Source organism: Lynx rufus, unplaced genomic scaffold (genome assembly GCF_022079265.1).
Source record: "Lynx rufus isolate CCGP_SWC_20201006 ecotype Redwood Valley unplaced genomic scaffold, mLynRuf1.p SCAF_50, whole genome shotgun sequence".
NCBI lineage: Eukaryota > Metazoa > Chordata > Mammalia > Carnivora > Felidae > Lynx > Lynx rufus.
The window spans coordinates 366670-375783 of NW_025814868.1; the positions used below are offsets into that span (position 1 = coordinate 366670).

The 9114-nt window shown below is 47.7% G+C and overlaps 1 long non-coding RNA gene across 1 annotated transcript; it reads left to right on the forward strand.

Annotated features, from left to right (window-relative positions):
* The first annotated feature begins 496 nt into the window (after positions 1-496).
* LOC124527512 (uncharacterized) lies at positions 497-7078 on the forward strand. The gene is made up of 3 exons (XR_006965911.1): positions 497-1288; positions 1959-2145; positions 4954-7078. It is a non-coding gene; the product is annotated as an uncharacterized LOC124527512 (long non-coding RNA).
* Positions 7079-9114: the final 2036 nt, after the last annotated feature.

Below are 9114 nucleotides of genomic sequence, written 5' to 3' on the forward strand. Positions count from 1 at the left end.
CACTCAGTAGGTTGTCCGTTCATTTTGTTGACGGTTTCCTTGGCTCCGCAGAAGCTTTCTGGTTTGTGTGGTCCCGCTTGTTTAGTTTTGCTTCTGTTGCCTTTGCTTTTGGTGTCCAATCCAGTAATCGTCGCCAAGACCAGTGCTAAGGAGCTTAAGCCTGTGTTTTCTTCCAGGAGTTTTATGGTTTGAGGTTGTCCGTTCTGAGTTGGTTTTGTGTATGATGTGACGTAGGGTCCAGTTTCGTTCTTTTGCCGGTGGCTGTGCCGTGTTCCCAGCACCGTTTGTTGAAGACACTGTCCTCCACCATGTGTATTCTTGCCTCCTTCACCGTAATTTACGTGACCATATGTGTGCAGGCTTATTTCCGGGCTCTGCATTCTGTCCCAGCTTTCTTTGTTCTAAGATTTAATTCAGTGACCTGAAAACAGTTTGACTCTTTCACGTGTTCCTTTTATACTTCGTTAGGTAGAGCTGGGGCATTCTTTAGTCGGATTCATTCTTCCCCACCATCAGGGGAACACCTTTCTGAACGTTCTCGCTGATGCCCCATGAATGGCGAGGCCCCATCTAGCTGTGGGGAACAGGCAGTATTCCCAGCAACTCGTGAGGGTTCCCTGGGGACCGTTCCCTCCAATTCCTTTGGATTCTCTCCGCCAGTCGGGCAGTTTCCTCACGTGCATGTGCTGACTAGCGCGCTGCTGAACGCTCAGGGGGCCCTGGGGGCCTCGAGTCCTTCCCTTGTGCAGACGCTTGCTGTCTGACACCACAGATGCTAGCCTCCTTGGCCTCCCAGCCTCCAGGCTCTGTCGCCTTAACCAAGAAGGCCTCTGGGATCCGCGTGGGTTTTCTAACCTCTGCCGTGGGCCGGAAACCTCCTCCAGGCAGGAGCGGGGACCGTCCTGTGCCTCACCTCGTGCGCTTGCAGTCCAGCAGGGTCCTTTGTCCCTGGGTGTCCCATGCCTTCATATATCCTTTCAGGTTTTCGTAGTTGTTTCTGGTGGGAGAGGGATACAGTCCCTGTTACCCTGTCTTGATCAGGAGCAGAAAGCCTGATGGCCACGTTTCGGTCAAGTTTGAAGAGACGTGACCCGTGAAGCCCGCTGTCATTTTACTCCTCCGGGATCCGCTCCCCCCAGGGCCCGGTGCTATCCGAGCCGCCACAGTTGCGCAGCCGGGAAAGCGACCTGGGAAAACCCACTTTCAGTCGCCATCGGAAAGATGTCTTTGGAGTGTTTCACTGAGTTAGGATACGTATCACACACTCCCGCTTTGGACAAGCATGAAGGTACCTTCCTTGGCTATATTTACGTGTATTTATTTAAGAACGGTGAGAGGTTCAGATTAAAAAACCCATCAAACATGAAACAAAAGCAGTGGAGGTAAGTGACGGAATCAGTAGAAGTCATCCCGTCATCGGTAAGTGACTTGTTACAAAATCCTTCCGCTCTCATCAGAAGGGAAGGTGTTAAGAGGAGGAGACCGAGCTCCAGTGGCGGCAGTGAGTGGACTCACGACGTTCGCTGGCCCAGGGAACGAGGAGCAGGTCGTGTGGGCATGAGCGGGCCGGGGACACGTTTCTCGCCGACCTGCCCTGACAGCGGAACGTGCAGCACCGGGGGAGGGGGGTGCCGTGCGGACCTCGGGTGTGCGGACTGGGGGGGCCCGGCCCCGAGGAAACCCAGAGGCCCGAGACCACCGCTCGGGCGTGAAAGAAATTTGACAAGGACGCTCCCATGAGTCACAGCCCGTCGCGGTGGCAGGTGGTGAGGCTCAAGAAGCTTGAACTGGCAGCGGTGTGAGCGGTTCAGCCCCCGCGTCGGAGGAGGACTGGCTGTGGAGGCCCCACCGCCCGGGGCCCCCTCACCCGGCCGCCTGGGCCCAGCCTTCCGGCGCTGTGCTCGCGGAACCCTCTTCTCGAGTCGTTGGACACGGTTTCCATCAATTTTGTCTTCTAGGGGGTGTGAGCTCCTCGCAGAGTAACTGAAAATACAGAGAAGGAAACTGGTAGCCCCAGTACGACGTGAAGGGAGCCCCGCGGGCACCTTGGCCACCGTTACTCACGTTCTTCCGAGCCCGGCTGCTGCCGCCAGTGGAGGTGCCACGTGAGCCACGCCAGGTGCTCAAAGCCACACGAGGGGGACGGTACGGTGGGAACATTTCCTGTGTGTGTGTGTGTAAATTTAGGGTTCTGGTCTCATAACTGAGGGGAAATAGACACCCACAAACACACGTAACGGGGGCGATCCAGAGACGAGATGAGGCGCCCCCTGTTGTGGCTGCAAAAGCCGTGAGGCGGAGCCTGGGCTTCTCTTCTGCAGGGGGTGAGCACCGCTGGCCCGGCCTCAGGCCTCGCCACGGCACAGAAGCTGGGCGCCTCCTCGTGTGCCCACCCCCAGGAGGCCCCAGGCTCCGCTCAGCGAGTCAGGGAACCCACGGAACATTTTCCCAAGTTTCTCTGATCCTGGAAACGGCGGGAGCCGCCAGTGACACTATATTCTCCACGGCCCAAAGGCCAGTGGTGCATGGCGGGGAGAGAGCTCTTTTATAAACTGGGTCAGCCACTGCTTCGTCCTGGGTGACAACTTGTGTCCGGGCTTCGGGTGTAAGAGTGTGAAGTGCTGGGAAGTGGAAAGGTGGGGTCTGCTTGGGACAGGACATCCCTGTAACCAAAAAACATTAAAAAATGTGCTTAGAAACAGAGAGAGGGAGAGCGCGAGTGAGGAAGGGACAGAGAATGAGAGAGAGAGAGAGAGAGAGAGAGAGAGAGAGAGAATCCCAGGCAGCCTCTGCCGTCAGCACAGAGCCTGATGCAGGGTTTGAACTCAGGAACCGCGAGATGGTGACCTGAGCCGAAGTCAGATGCTTAACCAACTGAGCCACCCAGGCGCCCCCAAAAAACATCTCTAAGGTAATAAGAATAATACACTTTCCAGAAAAAAATGCTTAGAAAACACATATAAGTATAAAAAACAAAAGTAAGTCACCCACAATCCAATTACTGATCAGTAGCAAACACTCCTAAGATTTTGGTGTTTCCGTGTATATGTGAAACATAGACATGTGTGTTGTGTTTTGTTTTGTTTTTAACGTTTATTCATTTTTGAGAGACCGAGAGTGTAAGGGAGGGGCAGAGAGAGAGAGGGAGACACAGAATCTGAAACAGGCTCCAGGGTCCGAGCTGTCAGCACAGAGCCCGACGCGGGGCTCGAACTCACGGACGGCAAGATCATGACCTGAGCCGAAGTCGGACACTTAACCCGCTGAGCCACCCAGGCACCCCCATATGTGTTTTATTTTTTACTGTTTACTTATTTTGAGAGAGAAAGAGAGCAAGCAGGGGAGGGACAGAAAGAGGGAGGCAGAGAAGCCCCAGTAGGCTGCACACCGTCAGCACGGAGCCTGATACCAGGCTGGGATTCACTAACCGTGAGATCATGACCTGAGCCAAAATTGACAGACGCTTAACCGACTGAGCCGCCCAGGCGCCCCTACTTATGTGTTTTATTATTGAATCTTTCATACGTACAATCATTTTCAAAACACGAACACCCTCTACTGACCCTATCTTAAAAACGTGATCAGAGCCCCTTGAACACCTTCTCTGATCCCACCCTGCATCGTTGCCCTGAAGGTAACTACCAACCTGAATTTAGTTATTCCCACAGATTTCTACTGTCACGTAAGTGTGCATTCCAAAAAATGTAAACTCCCGTTCTGCGTTCTGCCTGTGGTAAACCGTGTATAAATAGTACAGCGTATATCCTTCTGCAGATCGCTTTTTTCCATTCAGTAACATTGTAGATACAATGTAGTTTGTTCATTTTAACTGAAGCAGAGGATTCCATGGCGTGAATATGCCCAGATTCATCTGTTCACACCCTCTTGTTTCTGATGTCTTGCGCTGAAAATGCACTTCGGGGTATTCACACGTTGTGGACCTGTACACCATGAGAGGTACTTGCTCGGGTCTCGTGGAGTTGCCCTCCAGCGTGGTGGTGACCACTTGCACTGCCACCAGCAAAACGGAAGCTTTCCCTGTCGCTCCAGGTCCCCACCAGGAATCCCCTGGACAATGTCAGTCCCCCAACCTGAGTCGTAAGAGTGAGAAATTGTGTCTCATTGCCCTTTTGATTGGCGTTTCCCCAGCATTGGCGAGGTTGAGTGCACTTTCATATGTTCCTTGGCCGTGCATATTTTCTCTGACTTGCCTGTTCATGCTCTGTGCATATCTATTAACGTAGGAAATCCTTCCTCACCCAGGGTCATAAAGATATTGTCTTTTTTTTTTTTTTTCAACGTTTATTTATTTTTGGGACAGAGAGAGACAGAGCATGAACGGGGGAGGGGCAGAGAGAGAAGGAGACACAGAATCGGAAACAGGCTCCAGGCTCTGAGCCATCAGCCCAGAGCCTGATGCGGGGCTCGAACTCACAGACCGCGAGATCGTGACCTGGCTGAAGTCGGACGCTTAACCGACTGCGCCACCCAGGCGCCCCAAAGATATTGTCTTCTAAACATTTTTAAGGTGTGCTTTTCACAGTGAGGGTGTAAACCCACCTAGATTTGATTGGAAGAAGGTATGACCTGAAGTAGAGATACAATATCATAGTCCCTGTGGCCACCACTGAGATATTTACACAAAGACATACCATAAAAACGTAATTGAAGTGAAATACCAAAAGGAGTTTGCAGAAGCCAAAAGAAGGCAGAAAATGGCAAACAGAGAAACAAGGCACAAATAGAAAACACGTAAAAAATGATAAGACTTAAGTCCAAACGCATCAGTTCTTCCATGAGCTGAAAATGGCCTAAGCACATTAAAGACCGACGGTCAGCATGCTGTCAGAAAGGGTCTGCTGCTCTTACCACAGTGTGTGTGTGTAGAAAATCCCTATAGACAGAGACTGTCAGAGCACTTACAAGAAATAACAACTATCTTCTGTCCCCAAGAAACTCGCTTCAAATGTGAGCTTACAAGACGGCTTGAAGAAATGGCAGAGGACACACTGGCAAACGGAAACAGAGGAGCGCCAGACAAAGTCAACTGCAGAGCAAGGAAAATGCAGAGACCAAGAGGGACATGACAAGAAGACCCAACAAGCCTCAATGTGTGGGCACCTAACACAGGGTCTGCAAAGTACAGAAAGAAAACACTGGCAGGATTTCAAGGGGAATTTGACAAACTCCAGTTACACTCGGAGGTTCCAATGCTCCTGTCTTGGGAATTGACCAAACTGGTAGAAAATGAGCAAGGATATGAAGAGGAGAACAGCATCGACATGAACGTGTACACATACAGGTGTCCACACGCACAGAACATGCACACATATAGGTGTACACACACACACACACACACACACACACAAGCATATATATGCATGAGATATTTTTATATCTTCACCCAACACAGTAGAACACAACCCTTCAAGTGCACACGACACATTTACCAAGATACACTCTAAAGTCATTGAAAGTAATTGAATGACATAATGGTATTAAGCCAGGCATTGTTAACAGAAAGATAACATGAAATTCTCCCACACTTAGAAGTTAACCAGTCCACTTCTAAATAGTTCATACATCAAAGAGGAAGAGTCAAGGGAGATTAGAGCATATTTTGAACTAAAAGTGTCCAATTTATGGGATGCATATAAAGCAGTACTTAGAGGGAAATTCATAGCACTAAATGGTGACATTACAGAAGAAGACAGGTCCCAAATCCATTAACCAAGTGTCCACCTTAAGACGCTCCACGGGGAAGGGAACTCATAGCTCATGAGTTCAAGCCCCATGTTGGGCATGAAGCCTACTAAAACAAACAAAAGCAAAACCAAAAAACCCCAACAAATAAACCCAAAGCAAGCAGAAGGAAGGAAATGATAAAGATAAGAACAGGTATCAGAAAAATTGAGAACAGAGAAAAATCAGTGAAACCAAAAACTAGTTCTTTGAAAACATCAGTATGTTGATAAATCTCTTGCAGACAGAAAGAATAAAAGAAGACATAATTCACCAATATTAGGAAAGAGAGCATATCACTACCATCCACAGAAACATAAAAAGGGAAACTACAAACGACTGCACACACATTAATTTGACAACTTAGATGAAATGAAGCAATTCTTCAAAACCACACGCTTGCAAAACTCACTCAAGATGAGTTAGGTAACTGGGATAGTCCTCACAATGTGTGTGTGTTTTTCCACATCACCCAGGAATTAACTCCATTCTCACAGACAGTGACCAGGTGTCCCACCAAAGTAACTCAGTTCTGACTCTACCTGCCTGAAGAAAGCACCACAGGTGAAGGACTCAGTCCCACAAGCCCGCCCCCAGTTCAGACGCCAATCCAGGTTGTCTCCTGTGCTTCTGACTCACCAGCTATTATTTGGTTTCCATGACCCCCTCCTCTGGTTCTGTTAATTTGCTAGGGCAGCTCACAGAACTTGGAAGACAAGTTGACTTACTAGATTGCAGGTCTATTACAAAGAATATTAAAGGATATGAATGAACGGCCAGATGTAGAGATACATGGGGTGAGGTGTGCAAGGGTCCCTGGACCCTTCTGCACGTGATTCACCAACCTGGAAGCCCTCAGGACCCCCTCCTTTTGCGTTTTTATGGAGGCTCCAAACCCTCTAATCATAGTTGGCTCCTCCTGGCACCCAGCGCCCATCCTTAGGGCTCTTCCAAAAGTCTCCTCATGGACACAAACCCAGTTGTGGTGTAAAGGGGCTGTTTATGCGGAACAAGACACCCACTTCACCCTCATGGCTCCGAAGGGACTTCAGGAACTGAGGACGGGAGACCAACTGTTGTAACAAAAGATGTTCCCTTTTCTCTTAGAGACTCCAAGAGTTTTATGAGCTGTGAGCGCCAGGATCCTGGATGAAGACCAAAATACATATTTGCTGTAAAGCACAGTGTCATAGTCCCATAACCATCTAAAAAATTGAATCTGTAGTTACCCCTCCTGAAAAACCTCCAGGCCCCGATGGCTTCAATGACAAATTCCACCAGACACTTAAAGAAATAACACCAATTACATTCATTCTCTTCCAGAAAAATAAAACAGGAGGGAATATGTCCCAACTTATGAGGACAGCATTACCCTGATATTCATACCTAAGAGTACAAAAGAAAGTAAAAGGAAGGGAGGGTGGGAGAGAGGGAGAGATGGAAGGAAGGAAGGAAGGAAGGAAGGAAGGAAGGAAGGAAGGAAGGAAGGAAGGAAAGGGAAGGAGGGAGGAAGGGGGAGGGAGGGAGGAAGGGAGAACTACAGACAAATACTCCTATGAGCCAAATGAAAATCCTCAATCAAAATATAGTCAAATCAAATGTTATATAAAAAGAAGAATACACCACAACCAAGTGGCATTTATCATGAAAATGCAAGGTTGGTTCATCAGTTGAAGACGTATCACTATCATTTGTCATGTTAATCATCTAAAGGAAAAAGATCACACATCGTATCAGTTGGTGCAGAAAGAACATTTGACCAAACCCAGCACCCACTCATGAGAAAACTTCCCTCAAAGGGCGCCTGGGAGGCTCAGTGGGTTCGGCATCCAACTCTTGATTTCAGCTCAAGTTGTGATCTCAGGGTTTGTGAGATCAAATCCCGAGTCAGGCTCTGCACTGACAGTGTGGAACCTGCTTGGGATTCTCTCTCTCTTCTCTCTCTGCCCCTCCCCCGGCTTGTGTGCTTTCTTAAAACCAACAAACAAACCTTCCAGCAAAAAAAGGGGTAGCCGGGAACTTCCTCAACCAGATAAGGGGCATCTACAAAAACAGCAGCTTACATCACATTTCATGGTGAAACACTAGATGTTCTCCCTGAAACTAGGAGTAAGACAGAGAAACCTACTCTTAGGAGTCTCATTCAACACCATACCGGAAGTCGTAACCACTCTAAGGAAAGTTTAATAAATGTACACATATGGGGGAAAAAAAAGAAATAAAACTGTCCCAAATAACCTGTAAGAAAAACTTGTAGAACAAATATGTAAGTTTGGTGAGGTCGTGGGATGGAAGATTGCAACAGAAAAATCAAACTTAGAAACCATAAATTTAGAAAATACTATCTACGGTAGCTCCAAAAAAGCCCCATAAATACTCAGGTACACTCCACAGAAAACATGCACTGGGTCTGTGTGTTAAAAAATACAAAGTTTTAAAGAAAGACATCTCTAAAGACTTAAAAAAATGGAGAGACATACCATGTTCAGGGATTTTAAGATTTGACAGAATAAAGACACCAGTTCTCTTTAAATGATGTGTGGATTAACTGCATTCCCCAAACCCCACAAGATTTGCTGATATAGGCAAGCTGATTCTTACATGCAAAGTTGGAAAACCTAGAATAGTTTAAAGAATTTTGAAAAAGGGGCGCCTGGGTGGCACAGTCGGTTAAGCGTCCGACTTCAGCCAGGTCACGATCTCGCGGTCCGTGAGTTCGAGCCCCATGTCAGTCTCTGGGCTGATGGCTCAGAGCCTGGAGCCTGTTTCCGATTCTGTGTCTCCCTCTCTCTCTGCCCCTCCCCCGTTCATGCTCTGTCTCTCTCTGTCCCAAAAATAAATAAACGTTGAAAAAAAAATTTTTTTTTTAAATAAAAAAAAATTAAAAAAAAAAGAATTTTGAAAAAGAATAAAGGTATGAGCGTTACGTTACCTGATTTTTTTTTAATGTTTGTTTACTTTTGAGAGAGAGAGACAGCATGAGCAGGGGAGGGACGGAGAGAGAGAGAGACACAGAATGAGCCTGACGCAGGGCTCGAACCCGCGAACCGTGAGATCGTGACTTGAGCCGAAGTTGGACGCTTAACTGACTGAGCCACCCGGGTGCCCCTACGTTACCTGATTTCAAAACTGACTCTCAAGTTGTGGCAGTGGAGCCAGTATGGTGTCGGTTGGTGAAGGATAGACGTGTAGATCATGGAACAGAATCCAGAGCCCAGAATAGAACCAGACAAATAAGGGTAATTGATTTTTTTACAAAGGTAGAAAGGCAGTTCACCAGAGAAAGGGTAGTTTTTCAACAAATAGTGTTGGGACAACTGGAAATATATATGCAAAAAAAAAATGAATCGTGGTCTTAATTGCATAACTTAC